Source organism: Desmodus rotundus, chromosome 8, assembly GCF_022682495.2.
Source record: "Desmodus rotundus isolate HL8 chromosome 8, HLdesRot8A.1, whole genome shotgun sequence".
NCBI classification, from domain to species: Eukaryota; Metazoa; Chordata; class Mammalia; order Chiroptera; family Phyllostomidae; genus Desmodus; species Desmodus rotundus.
In genome coordinates this window covers 71,634,148-71,657,798 of record NC_071394.1, presented here as the reverse complement: position 1 = coordinate 71,657,798, position 23,651 = coordinate 71,634,148, and positions in this window count along the sequence as shown.

The window sequence follows — 23,651 nt, the reverse complement described above, 5'->3', positions numbered from 1 at the left end:
GAAGAAGAGATGGTAAGAAAGATATAATATTCAGTCTGTCCTGAGGATATGCCCATAGACAAGATGCAGTTTGAGGAAGGACTTGAAGAAGATAAGGGTGGGTCCCTTTGGATTAGATTGGGGAAGGAAATAGCCAGTGGGCACAAGGAGCTCAGTATAGCCAGAATACAGTGAGTGAGGAAGAGAGGTAAAACAATTTCAGCCAGAAAACTAACAGAGGAAAGAATATGGAGAGTCTTATAGGTTTATTATAAGGACGTCAGCATTTACTCTGATAGAAATAGGAAACTATTTCTGGGTTTTGAACAAAGGAGAGTTGAACTTTTTAAGCACATCACTCTTGCTTAAAAACCTTCAGTTGCTTCCCTCACTCTTAAGATGAAGTCTACCATTTTTCACTTTGTCTACCAAGCCCCAAATAATGTGATTCTTGTGCCACTCCTCCTCTTCACTTTCTGCTGCTTCTCTCTCTCTCTCTCTCTCTCTCTCTCTCTCTCTCTCTCTCTCTCTCCCCCTACTTATCCTTCAGGTTTATCAGTAGGGTGCTGCCTTTCGCCTGAGATAGGACCCCCTTTAGACGCTCACAGCTACTAAAACTTGTCCTTATTAATACTTACCATACTAAATGATTACTCTGGTAGAAAGAAAGCTTGATATGAGAAGAATTGTTGTTGTTTTTTTTTAACTAATCTATCTCAAAGAATTAGGCCAGCCCTTGGCACATTGTAGACACTCAAATATTTGCCAACTGACCTAGTGAATGTCATGTATTAATACATATAAACTGTTTAATCCAGGGACTGCCTCATGATATACATTCTGTAAACTTTTTGTTGATGAATAGATAATCAAATTCATGGGAGAATTAATTGATGAATACATGTGTGAAAAGCAAAAAAAGGAAGGAAGGAAGGAAGGAAAGAAGGAAGGAAGGAAGGAAGGAAGGAAGGAAGGAAGGAAGGAAGGCCTGCTTTTATATTCCCAGTACTAAATCCAAAGTCTGACTCATGGTAAGTACTTTGTAATTTTTTTTTAATGAATAGATGATTGGATGGAAGCATGGGTAATCAAATGAGTGATTAAAAGTTAATTAATTAGTTAATTAATTAATCATTTTAGTAAAGTCAGAAGTTTCCATCCTTCAAGAATTTATCTTCTGCCCAGAGTGGGTCACTTGATTGGCCCATTAGTTCTTTACTTGGTTTCTTGCCATGGATATATTTTGAAGAACATTTTTATTAGCTTTGGAGTCACTTGCAAGGCACTCTTGAGTTCTCTTTTGGCTTGCCTGCATCCTTGTTCACACCTGACCTGCCATAGTTTGTGGATCTCCCTGGTTTCCTTACTTGGGCCACATTTCCAAGTGTCCCTTTGATCTCTTGCACATACTTTTGCTAGGCTTCCAATAAGGTGTTTTTAAACAGTCTCCAGATTTCCTGTCACTTATTGACTTTTTAAATGATTTCTTTTATTTGTTTTTCTTGACTAGTGCCTACACTTATTCTTCAGTTCCCTTTATAAAACTGAGTAACCACATGATATATAAATTTTCTCTCCTAGCCGAGAATGGTCACAGTGTTGTGATCACTCAGATACCTTTTTTCCCAGGTCCTGTCCACCACTCAAAGCCAAGTGTAAAATATTTTTCTTCCATAATAATTCTAAAAAGCATTTTTTTCTAAGAGGAGGTCATTTATCTCATCAAATAACCTTATATGTGTGTCTCTAATCTACATGTGAACTAAATAAATTATTTTCCAAGATGCTGTAGAGCATGCTGTGTATATGTACTACAGAATGAATCTATGTGTGTGTGAACACTGTAAAATGCACTGGTACCTTGAAAATCATTTTATTTATTTCTAACTAGGAAAGTCTCTAATCATGTTTGCTCTTCTGGCAGAAACCAAAATGTGTTCAAATATATCATAAAATGCTTTTGGTTCTCATCTACAGAGATCAAATGCTGCCTTGTTTCTTTTTCATCGTATTTTAACCTACCATAGCCTGTTTGGAGGTAGACTTAGACAACCAAGTGGATATAGGAATAATTTAACATAATGAAAAAGTAGGCTTTGCTTTTTTTTTTTTAAACCAAGCATTTCATCAGTCAGGATTTTTCCTACCAAAATGCTTATTTTCAACCATATTCTTGCTTCAATTGGCTAAAATGTACATTCTTTGCCAAATTAATAGTCATGTGTATGCTCTCCAAAGTAGGGATCAGAGTTTTCATCTGCAGATTTTTACCAGACTAACGTGAACCAAAGAACATTTTATAAATTTGACATTATAAATATAATTTAATTATAAACATTATAAATATATTTATAATGTCAAATTTATAAATATAAATTTTTATATTTTTATTTATAAATATTTTAGCAGGTGACTTGGTTTTCAAAACTTATAAAATGGGAGAGGAACCAAGATGGTGGCGTAGGTAGACACACTGAGCCTCCTCGCACAACCAGAACTGACAGAGAATCAAACAGCAAGGGGGACCAACACCAAGGAAATAGAAAATAAACATACATCCAGACCAGTAGGAGGGGCGGAGACGGGCACCAGGGTGGAGAGGACTGGCGTGGCTGTGGCGGGACTGAGACTGGCAGAGTGTGGGACAAATGGCGCAGGCAGTCCGAGCACTAGCAGACCCTGCGACCCCACATTTGCACAGATAAACCCAGAGGGCCGGACTCAGAGTGGTGGAGAGTGGGGCAGGCAGAGTGGCGGGTAGCACCCTGCGGCACCACATTCGCCCACAGATAAACCCGACGAATGGCGGGCAGCGAAGCAGACCCAGCAACCCAGGGATCCAGCTCGGGGAAATAAAACCTCAAACCTCTGATTGAAAGCGCCCATGGGGGTTGGGGCGGCAGCAGGAGAGACTCCCAGCCTCACAGGAGAGGTCGTTGGAGAGACCCACAGGGGCCTAGGGCGTGCAAAACCCACCCACTCGGGAACCAGCACCAGAGGGTCCCAGTTTAATTGTGGGTATCCGAGTGAAAGATTGAAATCCGGAGGAGAGTGAAGCGGGCGCCATTGCTCCCTCTCAGCCCCTCCCCCACGTACAGCATCACAGTGCAGCGACCAGCATTACCCCCCCCCTCCTGTGAACACCTAAGGCTCCGCCCCTTAAAGTAACAGACGCGCCAAGACAAACAAACAAAACAAATGGCCCAAATGACAGAACACTTCAAAGCTCCAGAAAAAATACAACTAAGCGATGAAGAGATAGCCAACCTATCGGATGCACAGTTCAAAGCACTGGTTATCAGTATGCTCACAGACTTGGTTGAATCTGTTCGAAAAACAGATGAAAAAATGAAGCCTATGCTAAGAGAAACAAAGGAAAATGTACAGGGAACCAATAGTGATGAGAAGGAAACTGGGACTCAAATCAATGGTATGGACCAGAAGGAAGAAACAAACATCCAACCAGAAAAGAATGAAGAAACAAGAACTTGGAAAAATGAGGAGAGGCTTAGGAACCTCCAGGACACCTTGAAATGTTCCAACATCCGAATTATAGGGGTGCCAGAAGGAGAAGAGGAAGAACAAAAAATTGAAAACTTATTTGAACAAATAATGGAGAACTTCCCCGATCTGGCAAAGGAAATAGACTTCCGGGAAGTCCAGGAAGCTCAGAGAGTCCCAAAGAAGCTGGACCCAAGGAGGAACACACCAAGGCACATCATAATTACATTACCCAAGATTAAACGCAAGGACCTACATCCAAGATTACTGTATCCAGCAAAGCTATCATTTAGAATGGAAGGGAAGATAAAGTGCTTCTCAGATAAGGTCAAGTTAAAGAAGCTCATCATCACCAAGCCCTTATTATATGAAATGTTAAAGGGAGTTACCTAATAAAAAGACGATCAAGAATAGGAACAGTAAAAATGACAGCAAACTCACAGTTATTAACGACCACACCTAAAACAAAAACGAGAGCAAACTAGGCAAACAACTAGAACATGAGGGTTGGAATAAGTAGCATAGATGATAGTTGGAAAATAGACCGGGGGAGGGTAAAAATAGTGTAGGAAATGTAGAAGCCAAAGAACTTATAAGTATGACCCATGGACGTGAACTATGGGGGGGGAATGTGGGAGGGAGGGGGGTGGGCAGGATGGAGTGAAGTGGGAGGGGAATGGGACAACTGTAATAGCATAATCAATAAATATATTTAAAAAAACTTATAAAACACATATTCCTTGCTTACAATGCTTATTCAGACTATAGATTGTGCTGTGAATTAATAGATTGTGTTTTTAATAGTGAAAACTGAAAATGTACTTTTTCTCCACTTTAAACTTTTGAATCGATCAAGTTGTAGTGAAGAAGCTTTAAAAACTTGGTGATATGTTTTCCACCCATGATACTGACATGTGCACATAGTTACCATTTTTTTTCCTTCTGATACAATTTCATTATTTGTCATGCTGACTGTGGTGTACCAATAAAAAACCAAAATATTATATTAGAATTCATGACAGTTTTCACATTGTATTATCAATATGTGGAAATAATTGTCTGCTCTGATATTAAATTACATTATTGTGTATCTTTTTCATGCCTAATAAATAATGATGGATGGCTTTTATTTTCATCACCACCTGCAACCATTTAGCCGCTCCTTGATTGTTGAAGATAAAATAATATAATGCAAGTGTTACGTTGCACACAGAAGAATGTAGTCAAAACAGTTGTGAATTCCTTGTTTCTATTTGCATTATTTTAGTCCCCAAAGAGCAAAGCATGGTGGTCTATAAAAGAGATCCACCTGGGGGAAACATAGCAAACACTTCACATAAATGAAGGGAGAAAGTGGGAAAATAGTTTTTTTCTAGTAGAACAATAATTATTTTTCAGTGCATGATTCTTAATCTGAAAATGAGTTTTTTGTTCTGCTTGCAAATCAGTTACGTTCAATTAGAATGCAAAGCAGAAGCACATCTTACTGTTTAGCCTTTTTTAAATAGAAATGAAAACAGTCCAGAAATTGTAGCAAAGTTGAAAATGCATGCAAGGTAATTTTGAAATCCAAAGACATAAAACCATGCATAATAAAAAGGCCACTCTAACCTCATTACATTTTTTGAAATTGGCAATTGGTGAAGCTTAATTTTAAAATTTGAACTTGCATGTTTGAGAACTTATTAACTATATTTTGAATGGTCAATTGCATTGTTAATGTTTAGGTGTGTTTTTCTTGTCCTCCTGTACAATTTCATTGCTTCATACTTTGATTTTATCTATGTCTGACCCGTTTGGGTGTTTTTTAATTGTCTGATGTTATGCTTAAGCAAGATTGATTCACCTTTTTGGTGCTAAAATTACTTTTGTATTATAATTACAATCAGCAACTGCTCTTAGTCTTCAGGGGAAAAGAATCACCTCTGAGTTTTGTGGTACTATTATATTTCATCTCTGAAGAATGTCAAGCTTTCTTATAAAATAAATATATGGTGTTTATAATGGAAACTAGTCATTTGATCATTTCATTTACAACAAAAGAAAGCAAACTGTAGACAAAATCTTTTTTTGATATTTGGTTATGAGTCACAGGTTGACTCTTTACAGAACAGTTTCATATATTTGGCTCTATTATCTTTAAATCAAAAGATGACAATCTTCTCAAGCATAGCAGAGACTCAGACCAAAATCCAAACATAATCCTATCAAGTGTCTAGTTACTGCAGAGAAATGGCTTGAAAAATAGGCCAACAATCCATTACTTGACGACCCCCAAGTGAACACTTGGGCTTGTGGAGTCTGCCTTTTGCTGCACATTCAGTAACACTGTCCCCAGTTGTTTAGTGTTCATTTCAAAAGAGTGGAAAGGCTTTTCCCTTGTTTAAGGCCCTTTTGTTATCTGACTACCCATCTCCCTCTATAATTAAATGCCATGAATACAATAATAATAAACATAATTGTATTTGTTCCATTACTCTCTGCAGAAATTACATCTTTACATTTCCTACGAGAATCAAAGAGCAGTCAGTCATGCTTACTTCCTTCACATTCAAGAGAGCTAAACAGAAGTCACAAGATTTTCTAGAGTTTCTGAGCCTGGGGGGAATTTTGTGCCTTAGGAGCCTTTGAGATAAATTAATCTGCAGTGGGTACATGTGTATTTATCCTTCTATGACTACCAAGAGTTACCTGGCCCAGGAAAACACCTTAGAAGACTAATCTGGCAAAACAGACTTTCATAAAATATCACCCAGAACTTGTAACTCAGGCATCTATCTGTGTGCCCAAAGCTACATACTGTAAAGAAAGTAAGATTCAGAACATGCCACCTAACTCTTCTAATTAGAAGATTGTCTAGTCTTTTGCTCTGCCCCCGCCCCCCCCCCCCCAATGATCTGTGGAAACCCTGAGAACTCAAAGGTTTTACCCACATATACTGAGGCCCACACATCTCAGTCTCATTGCCTGGCTAACAGGAAGTTCTAGAATGACATCCTCATGGGACTGTTTTATTTCTCTCTTGCATTATCTCTTGTCTGTTCTGATTTTCTTCAGCCAAAGGCTCCCTGACATGATTTACCAGAAAAAAAAAGAAAAAGAAACATGTTGAATAACTGCACCATAAACAGACAAAATGGAAATGCTGAACTAGCTCCATTAAAATAAATCATTCTTAGTGCTGTAATAATTTGTTTTACTTTCACACTTTCTATCATCCCAGTGCTTTGCTAGTTCTTATGTTTCCTGAGTCTGTGTTACACATATAAACACATTTAGAAGTTTTTAATTCACATCAAAATTATTAGCTTTCTCAACTGTGTATTTTCAAGGAGCTGTATGAAAAAAAACCTATATCCAGCATGCACTAAAACATGAGAACCTAAAAACTCCCCTGCCGCTAACAGTTAATAATAGTTCAGTACTCTGGGGTAGAAGTTGTTACTCTGCACTTCTCAGGAAAACATTCGGGAGAAAATACTTTCAACCAATAAAATTAGTGTTTAAACATCTTTAAAGCTTTTTGAATACTTTGACAATGTAAAAATTATATACACAATTTTATAATTTTTAGACAATGTACCTATTTATACATGTAATTTTTAAGTCAGGGGAAAAATTACTTTGTCTGAAATATAAGCAACGTTCAAAGCATTACCACCAGCAAAGTAATTTTGGATTAAGTATGAAAATAAACTTACTAACTGAGCAGTAAATATTTATCTCATTGGATATTCTAAATGTTGAAGTTTGTTAGTCACTCTGGTTGAACTACTGCAGCACAGTGAGATTGCTTTCACTTTTCCCGCATCTGTCTTAAGTCATGTTAGTGTTCAACAACTAGTTCCGGTTTCCAGAAAACACTTTGTTAGGGAAGGAAAAACAGCCTATTTGGCTAGAGTTGTGGAAGTAGGGTGGGGCATTATGAATTATATAACTGTATAGATGTAGGCAATTTTATTACGCAACAAATTCAGGCTGTTGCATTGTTTTTCTTTCACATTTAATGGAAACATATGTACTTTAGTCACCTGGGAAAGGACAGATTTTTTTCTCATCTGCAGAGCACACATTAATTAGTTGCTTAATTAATTGTTCCATTTTGTCTTTCAGGTTACCATACTGTGAGTTTAGAGACTCTGTAAGCTGTAAAATGATGTGCCCAAAAGAAAGTATAACTACTCAGAAATGAGCTCAGATCATGTCCAAATACATGTGAAGAGAATTACATATTTGATGAATAGTCAAGATGGTGTCATAAATCAGCCTTCACCCTTTGGTGGAAGGTCTCAGTTGTCCTCAAAATATTATATAAAGCACCTAGAAAATAGCACCTTAACAGTGATCATTTCTTAGGTGAAACTGAACTTACCAAAATGTTTCATTAGTGAGACATTTATTTGGAAACTGACATGAAATGTATGGCATCTTCCATTGGATCAGTGGACTTTGCTTAACAATAACAGGCATTCTAATAACAAGCTCTAACTCACTTGTTCAGACCAAGGACAATTTGATGTAACTCCACTATAGCATATTTTAAACTTTTCTTAAAGTTCAGGAACATGTCTTTCAGAATCCGTCAGCGCTTCAGAAGCATGGCTCACCAAACCACTCAATCTAATACAAGTTTGTTTTTAGATTTCAAGTTCCTTGTTACTGCTTTGCAAGCAGATGTCTTCAAAGATATAATATGGTGACGAGATTATGTGATTTGGGGTGTAGCAATTCTGCCAGTTATAATTAAAAGAGCCAACATCCAAGTTTTGTTTTCTTTATAAACACTGTGGAGTATGTCAGTGGCCAATCTAAAATTACCCACAGAAAAGTATGTGTTCTCTTCTTTAGCACAAGATAATGAAGATGGTGTGTGAAATGTGCCATGGTTATAATAAGCTGATGGACTTGTGGTCCTATGTGCAAACTTGTCCAAATGTAATTATAAGAGTTTTAAGAGAATTTTGCTTCCTAAACTGACTAGTCAAGTAACTCAAAAGTTAATATCTCCAAATTAACAGCCTGACTTTAGAAGATTTACAATTGTACCTTAGAAAAGAACTGCTTGGAACCAGTCATCATTTCTTTCAGGGGAAAGACTTATTTTAGAAGCATCTCAATGCAGGACAGCCTATTTAGCATTCTCTCTATATAAATTGTTTCCGGAAAGGTGAAGTGTGTCTAAAAATAAAAAGCAACAAAGAGCTGAGCATCCAGCTCTTTTTCCCATTCATTGAGGAAAGAGGACTAGTATGAACCTGCTCTGATATTTATGTGCTTGGGAGGGTATAATTGCCAGGCTATACAGCCTGAATCACAAGAGCAAAAGAATAGGCTAGAGACCAGAGTCAGACAGGGAACATTTCAAAATGATTATTTGATCACAAGCCTCTATAGCAGTGGTTTCATATATACAGAGAGATAAATCAGTATAAAAGATTTAAAATATCAACATACAATTTTCAGGGATTCAGAGATTGTCTGAGACAGATTGACATTGGTGTCAAAATCTGAGTAAATCAGGTAACCTGAGGAAGTCTTTTTCCTTCATGTTTGGCCATAATGCTCCATAAATTCTGTGGAGAAACTTATGTCATAATGTCTTCCCAGGAATAAGAGTTGGGGAATTTAAATGCTTCTTATCGCGAATCCACCCCATGGCTGGTATGAATGAATGACTTGTAGTTTCCCAAAGGGGATTGGATGCAGAGCCACTGATGACAAAAATCTCACTCAGACAAGCCTTATATTTTGCTGCAATTTCATTTGCCTTGGATGTTCTCAATAGCCTAAGGCAAATGTCTCCAGTCTCAAATTTACCAGACTGAACTACCAGGTAATCTATAGCAGTAAAAGGAAAAGTGGTACAAAATTAAAAGTAACTAAAATTTACCAAAACATCAACCAACCTCCAAAATTCCTCCAGTCTGAACTGTTTATATATTTCCTTTTATTTCTGGGGTGTACATATCTTGACAGGTGATGTTCATGTTCTATTCATGTAAACATAGGTACCTGTTCATGTTCAATCCATCCCCTACAATGTGGCCAGAGAGACCTTTTTCAAAAGAAAAACCTGATCATTTAGTATCTAAGTAAAGATCAAAGTATTTACTGTAGCCTGATCTGGCCCCTGCATTCTCATCTAGGCTCATCTTACACCATTTCCTTTCAGTTTCTCTACCCCACCTACTGTGGCCCTATCTTATTTTGCTTCATACCATCTGTCTTCCACATAGTAACTGCATATTTGTTCCCTCAGCATTGAACCCTTCCTCATGGGTGACTCCCTGACTAAGGCAAATACTTCTATTTTTGTGTCTGATAGGTTCAAAATTCTCTGTGTTATGGAAATGATCATGGTTATAAGTTTACATTTATATGTATGATTCATTGCCTAATATCTACTTCATGGACTATAAGCTCCATGAGGAAAAGATCCATGTCTATTTAGTTCATTAACTTATCCCAATCCTTGGAACATAGGCCCTCAAACATATTTGTGAGATGAACAAATAAATGTCAAAATACATTTGATTGTGTTTTTCTGCGTTATAAAGGCTACATATTTATATTATGCAATGGCTGGTGGAGCTCCTAAATAACATAGGTGTGGACCTCTCTGTTATGCTATCAATACTGGTCAGGTTCAGTAACCCTAGTTGTAACAAACAGTCCCAGCATTTACCAGTTTGACACATCAGAGGCTGATATCTCACTCTTGGCACAATCAAATGTGGATTGAGAGTGTTATACAAGAACCCAGGCCACTTCCTCAGAGTCCTCCCAAGAATTTTATATCTATCATCCAAGTAGAGAAGCAGAAGAATGAAGCCTGAGAGTGGATATATCACTTCTGCCCACATTGTGTTGGCCAGAATACAGTCACTGACCACACCTGCTTGCAAGGCAGACTGGGAAACTGTGGCCTTTCCGGTGGTACATATGGTTTTATGATAACTAAAACTTGCTAGCAGTTACTGGACACTCCAAAAATTACATTATTAATGAGGAAAGAGCAGTGCTTAAAACCAAAGCACTCATTTTTGACACAGTTGTTGATATTTGTGTTTTTCTTTATACTCTCATATTCTGTGCCATCATGAACATTAGCAGCCTTCAGAGAATGCTCCATTGTCACTCCCAAGACGTCCTTCTAAGCTGCTGATGCTCTCTCACACAGCAAGTTCTCATGAGCAAGCACAGGTGAAGATAAGTCTGTCACAACCACTGCTTGGTCAACAGTGATGTGAAAATGATTCTCATTAAGATGTGTAAAAGTACATCAAAAATTTGTTAAAGGCTATATATATTTTTAAGTTGCATGTGAAAACATAACCCATACTTATCTCAATTCCCTCCCATTGTTTAGCATTTTAAGAATATAAAATATATCCCTGGGTGGTGTGGCTCAGTAGATTGAGCTCCAGCCTGAGAACCAAAGAGTTGCTTGTTCGATTCCCAGTCATGGCATATGCCTGGGTTGTGGGTCAGGTCCCCAATAGGGGGCATACAAGAAGCAACCACACATGGATGTTTCTCTCTCTCTCTTTCTCCCTCCCTTCTCCTCTCTCTAAAAATAAATAAATAAAATCTTTAAAAATGTCAAACATAACTAACATTACATATCTTTTCCTATTTATTCAGCCCTTCATGTTAATATAGGTGTTTAATGATAAAGGACACTCCTTTGGAATTTATACTTTTCCTTCTTGATATAAACTCTTCAAATTATAATTTCAATGAATATCTTATTCACTCTGTTAATTTTAATTCATAATTTATTTTCATAGAAACTGAACTTCCCACAAAATTCATGTAGGTACTATATGTTAAAATCTTTGCTTCTCTTTACTCATACTTTTTATGTTCAAAAATTAAATCTCTAGCCTCTCAAAGTCAATGGTAATTCAATGTAGGCATTCCTTGATTATCACATTATTGTATACCTGAAGAGATGTGGATAAACTAAGTGTTCTTGAATAGAATGATATTTTCTACCATCTTAAATGTTTTGCTTCAGAGTTTCCTTTCTTAATTTCTGATAGGTCTTAATGTTCTATCCTCTTTCCAAAGAGGTCTTTATCTCTTGCTGTCTTGTCCATGTCTCTCTTTAAGATAGATAAAGTTATGCAAACTTTAACTTAACTGTACTTGTGTGTACTCAGTATTTGAAATAGGATCCTTACAAACACTTTTGGGAAGTCTTAAATCCATCTGTATTGTGAATAATAAGCCCAATAATTATTTGGTTTAGATTTGTTTTGTTTTACAAATTGGTTTAAATTGGGGACATTTTGATTTCCTTTCATGAATTAATACCCCCCCAATATGTTCTGAGGAACACTGTAACTGAACTAACAACTTTGCCATGAAAACAAAATGTTCTTTATCACCATTATATTTGTATTTATTTTTTTCCTGTGTGTTTATGTTTTAAAACACATTTTCCATGGTAGTGACTATGTGAGTGTTAGAAATGCAACTAGACAGATGTACTTACCACAGTTACTAAGGGAGCAGTTTCCTTGGTGATGGCCAACTGTCATCAAAACAGTCCACAGTTCTCCTTCCTTCTCATGTGACTTGTTCTCACATGCTGCAAAACTTGGATAGTGGAAGCAGCCCCACCCATCACACAACCAATTTTCATGAAACAGGCAAGTAAGAGCAAGTGATAAACTGATGTTTTTTGAGAAGCTTTATAAGGCCCCAGGCCATACTTGACCATGAACAATTTCTGGTTTCTCCATCTTTCAATTCCAGCCATTTGACAAGGACCCAAAAAATATCAGCCAATGCTCAAAGTCAAAGCTGCAAAAGATTCAATTAAAAAAAAAGAACTGTTTTTCAGAGTAAATATTTTCTATGGTTGAAGGGAAAGCTATGAAGAATCAGGCATCTTCTTAACCTTGACTTGCAGTCAAACTACATTGCTTCTTTGCCTTTTTTGTACAAGTTGTGATTGAAAATATTAATACTTGTCATTAGAACATTTAATCCTTTAATAAAAGTCTATTACTATGATTGGTTGATTTTTCAATATCAAAAAGTTTAGAAAGAATACTTACATTCTTGAACATTGAAAAATTTAAAGTGGCATGCAAAAATTGCAATAAACTATTATTTCACAAATAATGTATACAGTATAGATGGCACGTGAGTACAATTGACCCTTGAGCAATGTGAGTTTGAACCGTGCAAGTCCACTTATGCATGGAATCTTTCAATAAATACCTATACTGTTTTCTATCCACAGTTAAGAATATGTGGATGTGGAGGGCCACCTATATGCATTGATTTATACTGTTTTATATAGGGGTTTTGAGTATCCATCGATTTTGGTATCCACAGGGGTCCTGGGATCAACCCCATGTGGATACTGAGGGACAACTTAAGTTTGGTGGGAGTCGAATGTTATACATAGATTTTCTATTGCACAGGTTTGTTGGGGGCCCTATGACCTGTGTTGTTCAAGGGCCAACAGTATTTGCTGAAAGTGAGGCCTCTATAGTAAATGTGCTGTGTGTGCTATATCATTCTTCCTTCACAATGATTCTGGCTGGCAGGCACTATTAATATTCCAATTTTACATATGAAACAGGCTTTGAGAGATCAAAAAGTTTACCAGAGCTCTACAGCTAAGAATTAGTGTGAGGATTTGAACTCTGGTCAGGCTGACTACCAGTCTCACACTGACACCCCTACTCTACACTCCCTCATATATGTATTGACTTTTTTATTTGTGTTTCAAATTAACACACATAGATTGCTTTTAATTTTTCCTATCCTCCCTTCTTTATGTATTAGAATGATTAAAACAATATATAAAACATCAAAGAATTTAATATGTATCAGTTTAGAGGTTTAAAAACATAGTAAAAAAAGAATTTTTGATAAACTTCTAAAATTTTTCACCTAGTCACAGATTTTGGAAACAAGGAAATACCCATGGGAATATCGATGTCCTCAAAGGTGTTAAATATATCTGCAACTTAAAGAACAGGTTGGTCATGTTGAACTTGTCCAGATTGTTTGTTCATTGCATTCATTTCTTGTGCATCAGAATTTCAGCATTATTTTTTTAAAGGCTTTTCAGTTTCAGGTTTCACGTACTAAAATGTGAGAGGGGGTGACAGAAAACAGTAAAAACATACTACTATTAGAAATTGGGTCTGAATATACAAACGTAGAGAAACAGTTGTTACCACAGTACATTCTAGGTGTTCTTTGTAGACCTGACTGGGTCAATGAAATAGTCCCTGCAATCCTGAGCACTCAAGAACTGCAACTGCTTCAACCTGAGCAGTTTTGACCTTCTTATAAACTAAAATTTTATTTAAAAAAGTACTTCATGGGTTGAAACAGTTTGAAAATATTGTAGGGAAGGGGGGAAAGGTGCAATTTTTTCTTTTCTTTACTAGGGACAAGAAATGGAGTTAAAAAATGATTGAAGGGGAGACTTAAAAGGAAATGGTCCTTGATACTGAAGATATTGACATCCTATAGAAATATTATTTAAGAGGGTCAAACAAACAAAATCTTTCCTAGGAACTTTACAGGTGATGTAGACCCTTCAGGATAATTGAACTTCCCTGTTCTCACCTGTGTCTTGCTCCAGTGACTTATTTTTTGGTGCCAGCTCTTTTCTGTATGGGAGTATTTCTACATGCCTCACCTGGTCGAAAAGCTAAGAACTGAATTCAAGTTGGCTCTTCATCTTTTTGATAGTGGCCTCAGTCAATATGAATTTGTGAATTTTTAAAATATATGGTTTAAAATATTTGTTTCTATATGCATTTTTCCTTGGTATATATCTCATTTAAAAAATTAAACATAAAAGTCTTCTCTGCTTTTCAGAGAATTTTTAAATGCTTCTTAATTTGGTAATTGGTCACTAAGTATTAAGCATTTACAATTAAGTATTTTCTTCTTTCTAAAAATGGGTACCTCCTAACTATGACCCTTTGCAACTCCATATTTAACTGCCACATTGTACTTTGGGGTTGCTGGGATTTTTTGAAGTGACACAACATGATTGATATAATCTGGCATGATTCATTATGATGTCAAACATCAGCAGGACATTTAGAAAAAATATTCACCAAAATTTATTACTGTAGAAACTGTCAATTGCAGATTCTCTTCCTAGTTAATTGCATGTGTGGTGAAACAACACCTTGTTGATATCAAAGTGTAGTAGTTTTTAGTAAGTGTGGTTATTAAAGTAGGTGTTCCTGAAGTCCTGGTGTGGCCTTAAGTTTTATCACTAAGCATCTAAGTAATGTCAAGCCAAATCTTAAAAATGCATCTTGCGCTTACCCACTATCTTTGACTAAAAGTTTTATGACTCATGCTCTTGCCTGGACCTTACCTTTTTCCTTGCAGGGATGAGGATCTAATGTGCAGGTTGGCTGCAGTTTGATCAGATGACAAACGGAAGCAAAGAGCACATCATAAGCTTACCAGACTGTCAATTGTTTGCTTAGGGGAGATATTTGTTAGATAAAGTTTAGTGTAATAAGGCAAAAGCCCATTGCCTCTTTTTTTCTCTATAGCAGATAGAAAATTATAGACTATAATTATAGCTTCAGTGGCCATATGTGATAGACAGTGACCCTGGCAGATGTCAGCCAAAGCCCTGTTTACAAACATTCTAAAACTGAATAGCCACAAACTACCCAAGGCATGATCCCTCACCTAGCTTATGGTTTGATGCCCTTCCTACAAGCAAAATGGAGGAAAGGTTATAAATCAAGAAATATTCTAAACAAATATATATCACAAGTATATCATTAGGTTAAACTATTCTTTAGTTTCAGTATAAAACTTTCATTTTGTATGTTAAAACTTTTTGTAAAGTCTCCTCTCTAAGGCTAATATTCACTATATCTGCTTAAGCAGATTCAGTAATTATGTATAAATCCTCATGTTAGCTAGTATTCAAATACCTTCTCAACTGGTTTTGAAAATACTTGGTGTTCAGCTAACTCCTTAGGTCATAATCCAATCGATCAGGAATTGTTTATTTCTTTATCCTCAGCATATAATATACTATTAAAATGGTAGAATTTTTTAAAGATTTGAGCAAAGTTCCTTGTTTAAAGATCTATATTAAAGCTTATGAAAAAATGTAAAGAAAGATTATCTGAAGTAACTTTGCAATTAATTTTTTAAAATGTTTTAGCATAAATTTGCTTCTGCATCAATTTTATTGGCACTACCAAAATTCACATCACATGTTTGCCATGACTACATATTCTTTCCTTGCTCTCTCTCCCATTTTCATATTCTGTGTTCTGAGTGGCATGCAGCAAAAGCACTCATTCAAAAAATGTTTGTTGTGCACATACTGGATGCCAATCACTGTATCAGTCCCTAAGGACACAAAGTACAAAATCAAAGCCCTCTACACCTTTATAGGGCTAACATTCTATGAGGAAGATAAGCAGTAACGAAACGCATAAGTAAATATATAATGTGTCAGATGTGAAGATCTCTATGGAGAAAAATAAAGAAAAGGTGGAGTGAGAAGTGGGGACACTGTTTTATTTGTTCATTCATTCAAAATATACTTATGGAACACTGAGACCCACTGTGTGCCAAGCACCATGGTAGGCAGCAGGAATAAAGTACAAGGAAAAACAGACACAGCCCTGGCTTATAGCTCATCATAGGAGAAACTTAAATGTAGCCAATTATTAATCATTCTGTACCCTGATGGGGTAGTACAGTTATGAAAAGGTACAATTGTTACTTTCAAGTGTGCTCTCTCCTTGTTTCCTTTCTAATCCCTTAAGGGCACAGTGGTACTCATATACGAGTTCTCCAGAAAGCCCTACAGGAGTCCTCCTCATAGTGAGTTTAATAGACATCAGGCCTTTATTCCCTATTTCCACCCTCACTCCCTACCCCCAGCCTCTTTGCAGAAGCCATCTAAAGTGAAGAGCAGGACACCACAAGCCTGGTTGGTTCACTTGACCCACACAAATCTCATCTGTTCTTATCAAATTGAATGTGGCAATATAAGCTGGTTTGCTATTGCGCTCTCTTACCTTGTTAGTCCCTGTGTTCATTTGCTCAAGCTTTGAAGGGCATAAAGACAGATCAGCTTGGGTCAAAGCAAAAAGACTCCCAATATTCCTTCTTGAAGATGCCCACTATCTCTACAAGAGAGTCTCTTGAAGCCCTCACTCTTGGTTCGGAGAAGGGAACATTCCACTTTCATTCTCCACAAGGAGGAAAGAAAAAAGAAACAACTTTATTTTCAATACCTTTCATCTTTCAGATTCTTTACATTTTATGTAGAAAAATAGGAAATTTTAAATTATGGGATATGAGAAGTAAGAAAATGTGACAAATAATAAAAAAAAAACATAGTCAACAGAAGCAGATCAATAGTTACTGAAATTAGTAAAGGCTTTAAATATTTTTATAAATACATAAAATATCTCAGAAAAAGTTGTATACAATGTGGTATTTCTGGCAAGAAAAGGAATATTTCCAAAGAACCAACTAAAAATTCTAGCAACAGCAACAAAAAAACACAGCATCTGTCACTTTTTAGAGTTCATGTGAGAGGCTTAGTAGGAAATTGGACACCAAGGAAGAAAAGACTAAGACAGGTCAATTAAAAGTATTCAAACTGAAGCAGGGGGAGGGAAAGGTTGAAAAAATTAAATACATGTAGAGAACATTGTTGAACTATGGAGAAATATGAAATAGCCATTTATACAATTGGAATCCAGAAAGGAAAATAGAGAATAGAAAGAAAAAAAAAAACATTTGAAGAAATGATCTTGAATCTTTTCCAAATAAAGTGAACCCATAGACCCAAGAAGCTCAACAAACCTCCAGCCAATATGAATTCAAAATAAATCACACAATAAAATAGTCAAATGTTAGATTAGACCAGATTAAATAGGTTTCTTTTCCAAGGAATTTCCAAGGGATTTCTTAAACCACATTTATAAGGGAATATAATACACATATTTTTACAATTTTCAAAATAGAAAACCCTTTTTTAAAGAGTTCCTTTTTTTGTAGGGCTATCATTCTCAGGTACACAATTTGGGAATTGTTGGCTAATGGTAGGGAGAGACGTATGAACAGAATTTAAAAATTGGAAGCTTTATTATAATTATGTGGAGAACACGTGCTAGAAACACAACAAATAGAACAAGTAGTTTTACCTGGATTTAGAAAAAAATGTGCAGGTGAGCAAGAATATTGTACGTGAATTAAAAGTCTTCTGTGAGAATAAAATACCAGAAGAAAAGCAAATGAGAAAAAATGAAAAATTCCATGTGGCTGAAGGGCAGGAGGCATTTAAAAAGTATATTAGGCTAATTTGTGGATGGCTTTGTATTCCAAAACAAGGATTTTGAATTTTATTCTTTTTTTTTTTTTTGTCAAGGAGTAGGGGTGGAGTAGGGGTGAGAATGAGGGTAAGTATAAGAGGAAAGAGGAAAACAAAGCAAAGAGAGGGAAAGACCCCATAATATGATGGGTCTTTTTGATGAGTTGATAATCCCTAATGCCAGCTCAGACCTGCTGTGGATACAGGGTCCACAGAATACCGGAAAAGCAGCTTCCTGCACAGGAGAAGCATACAGTCAAAGTAGTAAGCCTTGGGAAGACCCACATTTCATTTCAAGAAGAGAGGAAGAAGGATTCTTTAAAGAGAATTGATAACTTTTGGATAGGCCTCATAGGAATGTCCCAACTCAGTCTTGGCAATCATTTGTCCCCCCCAGAGGTTCCCACAGGTTTATATAGAAGGAGCAATAACCAAATGAAAAAGACTTTGCCATTGTTATGTTAGCTGGACTTCTTCCTGAGTGCTTGCTGTGGTTTGGATGTTTATGTCCCCATTAAATCCATATGTTGAAAACCTAATGACCACAGTGATGGTATTGGGAAGTCTTTGGGAAGTGCTATATCATGCAGGTGGAGCCCTCATATATGAGATTAGTATTTTTAGAGACCACACAGAGCTCCTTCTTTCTTCCACCATAGGAAGATACAATGAGAAGGTATGAGTTATGAACTAGGAAAAGGGCTCTCACCAAAATATGATGATGCTGCATCTTGATCTTAGACTTGCAAGCTCCAGAACTGTTGAAAATAAATTTCTTTTGCTTATAAGCTCCCATTCTGTGACATTTTATTGTAGCAGCACAAATGGACTAAAACAGTGCCTTTCATAGAGAGCTTTGGTAAAAGGGAACAAGAACATATAGCTTTACCCCAAGTTAAGAGCAAGAATTCCCCTTTTCACACAAGTGGAAATAAATTTTGGAAATACAGGTAGGTTTCTTGTGGATTACTATTGCTAGGAAAATCCCAAGCAAAATCTGGCACATAAAAGCACAGGATCGTGTGTTACATATGGCCTTGTTACAAAACCAGAAGTGTGGTTAATGCTGATGAATTATAATCAATGCCTTAAATTCTTCCCAGAGTGGCAACACCTGCTTTCTTGGCTTGTTTGGGGCACAGGAAATGGGGAGAGGGGTGGAAGGGAAGGTTAATTAATGAAAGGGAATTGGTGAAGGGTCCAACGAACATCTCTTCTCACATGCTTGAAATGAGCTTGTTGGTTACTGAGAAGTAGTTTTTAAATAATTTTTTCTGGACCCTTCTCTATTTCAAAGAAGGGTCTTAGGTACCACTGAGGTCTAGGGTGTAGAGACACAGAGAGCACAGTGAACAGGGAGTGATATTGCTTGTGAGTCCCCACCTTCTCAAAGAGCAATTCCCCTTCCATCCAGTTGGGGTATTGGTCTTCCAATAGTATTTCCTTTGAAGAAGAAATTCTGCAGCTAAATCTTTTTTTTAACGTCTAATATGAGAGTTTACGGTTGGGTTAGTAATAATAGCACATAGGAAATTACCTTGGGAATATAGACAAGAAAAGGAGCTTGTTTGATTCCAAGGCAGACATGGAGGTATGCAGGGTATAAGCAAGGTAGAGCTTTGTCAAATGCAAAGGACAGGATCGGATAAAATGATAATAACAGTAGTGGGCCTTTACTGAGTTATTATTATGTTCCAGGTACTACTCTAAACAATTTGCATATATTAGTTCTTTAATTCTTTTAACATTCCTGTAAGGTAGTATAGTTTTTTTGGTTATCCACCAAAAAATAGTGCAAGTCCTAGACCCCAGTATCTGTGAATGTAATCTTATTTGGAAATAAGGTCTTTGTAGATATAATCAAGTGAAGATGATGTCAAACTGCATTGGGGTGGTGTTGTTACAAGGAGAGACACAGAGACCCAGACTAAGACACACACACAGGAGCACGCCATGTGCAGATGGAGGCAGAGATTGGAGTGACACAGCTACAAGCCAAGGAATTCCAAGGGTTGTTAGCAACCACCAAAAGCAAGGCACAGGCAAGGACAGGTTCTTTGCTAGCACCTTCAGAGAAATCATGGCTCTGCAAACACCTTGATTTTTGATGTCTAGTCTTCAGAATGGTGAAAGAATAGATTCCTGCTGTTTTAAGCCATACAATTTGTGGTATTTTGTTACAGTAGCCCTAGGAACTTAATAAAGAAGAGATCTGGGTCTGAACCATACCAAATCACTTTTAATAAATGTAGATTAGTGCCAAGCCATTATATATACTTTAGCCTACATATATACTTTTTAAATAAGTTTCAGACATGTAAATGTACTTGTCCATGGCCACCTAACTAGAAAGTAAGAGAGCCCAGATTTGAATTCATAATTTGGCTCCAGAGCCAATGCTTTTGATCACTTTGACTCAATAATTAGGCAGAATTCCAAAGTATAAGTGAGTGATAAGTTTGGGAGAATTTTGTTTTAATTTTTAGTTTAGTTCAGTTTTACTTTGTTTTATTTTATCTTGTATTATCATCATGAGTAGCAGGGAAGTGTTTTCATCTAGACCAGATGAAGTAGATATTGATATCAAAGAATATGGGAAGATGATGAAGATACTCACTCTTCTTGTCTATAGCATTACAACCATTTTGAGTCCAGTTCTGATTTTATCCTCTGAGCATCCTCTGAAGCCTGGGGCAGCCCCTTTTCTAAGTGCATTTGAAATTGAAACTACTCATTCCTTCAAGTGCAACATGGACTATACATACCTGTTTCTTGCTACAGACCCTTTGGCTTGGCCTTGTTTGGGGACAAATTTATATAGTCTATTCTATAAAAATTGTACATCATAGATGTACACTGAAACACACCAATCACTGAGGCTTTTTCAAAAAGCACCACTTCATTCATTCATGCACAGCCCCAATTTGTCTCCTTTACTTCCCAAGAAAACCAATTCCACTTGTGAAAAACTGTAGATTTTAGCCATGTGCATTTCATCAGTGAACCCCTATGCTCTCAAGTTTTGGGGGACAGACATATTGACACTTACAGGTAGCTGCACCTCTCCTTCTTGGCCTGCCAAGACTCTTGTTCCATTAACAGGGGTTCTTAAACTTTCTTGGGGGACATTTTGACAATCATTTTGTTCCCCAAGCATAATTCACATAGCATAAAATATTGCTTATGATTTCAAGTAACTGCGTAATCTTCCCAAATCCATCATGAACCTCGGGTAAAGAATCTGTTGTTAGGGATTCTTCTCCTGAGCTTCAGGACCCAAATGGATAAAATAGCCTGATGATGGGATGTGAAAAGTTGGGTTGCCAGTTAAGAATCTTTCCATTCGCAAGTGAAAATATCTGCCCTTAACTGGCTCAGGTGCTATTTTTTTTTTAAATGCAATGGTGTAGGTAGTAGAAGATATAATAGTTCACATAGATCCCGGCATGGTATTGACTTCAGGCATGGCTTAGCACAGATCACTCACAATTTGACCAATTCCATCTGTTGCCCCTGCTTCCTGTAGAGGCACTTTGCTCAAAAGACGTAGTCAAAGATGCGTGCCAGCAACTATTGGGGCTATTTCCATCCAGGCCCCCATCCAGCAGAAAAGAAAATATCTCTTCCTTCAGCTATTGAATAAACATCCTTGGCTTCAGGGATTCGACCATGCTGTTTAAGATACCCATATGGAACCAACTGTAGCCAAGAAAAGTGGGCCCAACTTGGCCTTCTCACTCCAGAAATGGAAGTGGAGTTAGCTTCTCCCACTGAAAATGGGCAAGAATGAGAACCCAAATAAGAAATTCAACAAAAGGGAATGGACCTAGGAGGCCAAAACAACAAATGTCTATCACAAGTATATAAATTCAGGTTTACATTTTAAATATATACATGATACATGATTAAAAAGTAATTCATTGCTTCTTGGATCTGAATATTCATGATTTAGTCATGGCCCTTGAGTCCCAACAGTGTAACACACATTGGTCACTGATGAGCACCTGCGCCTCCCCTGCCCCAGCATTTTCTAAAAGGTCCCACTGAAGTCATTTATATGTTTTAGAGCAGTTAATGTGCCCCAATGGGCCTGCAGCAAAAGATGCATTTTGAAATATCTAATGAGTAAATGGGGCATTTAGTAAGACACATCTAATTACTTTAGGTCTTTGTAAAATATTAATTTAAGGCAACTGCAGCATTAAGGGGTAAGTTTGCCAAGTGGTGCTCAGTGATTTGGCTCCATGACTGCCATTAATATCAATAGAAGTCTTGCAGCTCACTTGCCACCCATTGCTTTTTGGAAATATACCCTAAGGTATAGAAATCAGCTATGATAATTTTTTTCAATTAAAGTTCCAGGAGGAAGCATGGCATTTACTATTTATACACAGCCTATCATCTTTATTGATGTGGCCATGGTCTTGGTGGCTGATGTCCACAAACTCAAGTTTGCATTCCACATTGTAACATTGGTGTTGTTGCATTTCTGGTGTACATGGTATTTCAAATTCTAGAATTCGCCTTTGAGAGTTAAAGCAATTCTAGGCAACAGGAGAACATGATATGCCTTGTAACTAAAATACCTTTCCAAGAAAACACATTGTGAATATGCCATTCCAGATTTGCTTGTGGGTTTTTGTAAAGATTGTGCATGTTAACTCTAAAGCACATTAACATGAACCCCAAATAACTCTGAAATGCAACTTACATAACAGTACATTGGTACACCCCTGATGTTATCTTGCATTTGGCTATCTTAGACAGGTCAAGCCCCTGGCTATCGACTTGGCTGACTTGGTATCAATGGAAGGAAATAACTGGTGGTTTTACATGCCATTCTCAAATGCCAGACTCTTTGTAGAGTAGCTTCTTAAACACCTACCAGTGGCTTACTTTATTAGCCTCATTAATGAGTTCCCTAAATGTGATGGAGAAGGTATTCTGGGAAATAAGTAGTCAACCTTGGCTCCCTGCCCTAGCATCATCGTAATTCTCAGCACTAGATGGGGTGGTCATGATGTCAAGGTATACGATGAAAAGCTGTGGGGATGGGAAGGGCGGTAGAACCATGAGAATGAACTGCACTCTGATTCCATGAGAGAACTTCTGTCTGATGTCGAGGCAGCTGTAGGATAAAAAGCCAATTTAACAGGCCAAGTCCTAACCCCCCAGAAAATGCAAACTGGCTTTTCTGATAGTATTTGCAGTAAAACTCTTAGAAACAGCTTCATCAATTATTTAGCATGAAAACAGCATATATCATGTAAGAGGACATGCAGCAAACACGTAGTTTTGGAAACATCTAGAATGGTCGACTATCATTCATGAATTTATTTATAGCCATGACACAGGACTTCATGTCTAATTTCATTCAGTTCCTCCTCTTAGAATTCCTGGTATCTTTAGTTTCTGGATCCCTTTGCAAATTGCAAAAGCTAATTTAATTTAGGGATGGGAAGGCTAAGTCTCTATGCTTCTTTTCAACTCCAGCAAGTATTTCATTGTTTGTAATGCCTCTTAATACACTAAACAATATTTATGCCACACTCTACATCTTATAACTTTCTTCTAATTGCCTTAGCAGTGTTTAAAACCAGAGCTTAGCACTTCGATAATAAGCGTATTAATTTGTCTAACGTTTAAGTTCTTACAAAGGAAGAGACAAGCATTAATTTTGTTTAGTTAAAACAAGCTTTGCTTTTGAACAGCAGGTGGTAATTGAAACAAAACAAGGACTCATTAGAGGAGCGTCTGGTGGCTCATGATACAAACAGAGCACACTAGAAAACCCAAACACAAGAGCCCTGAAATA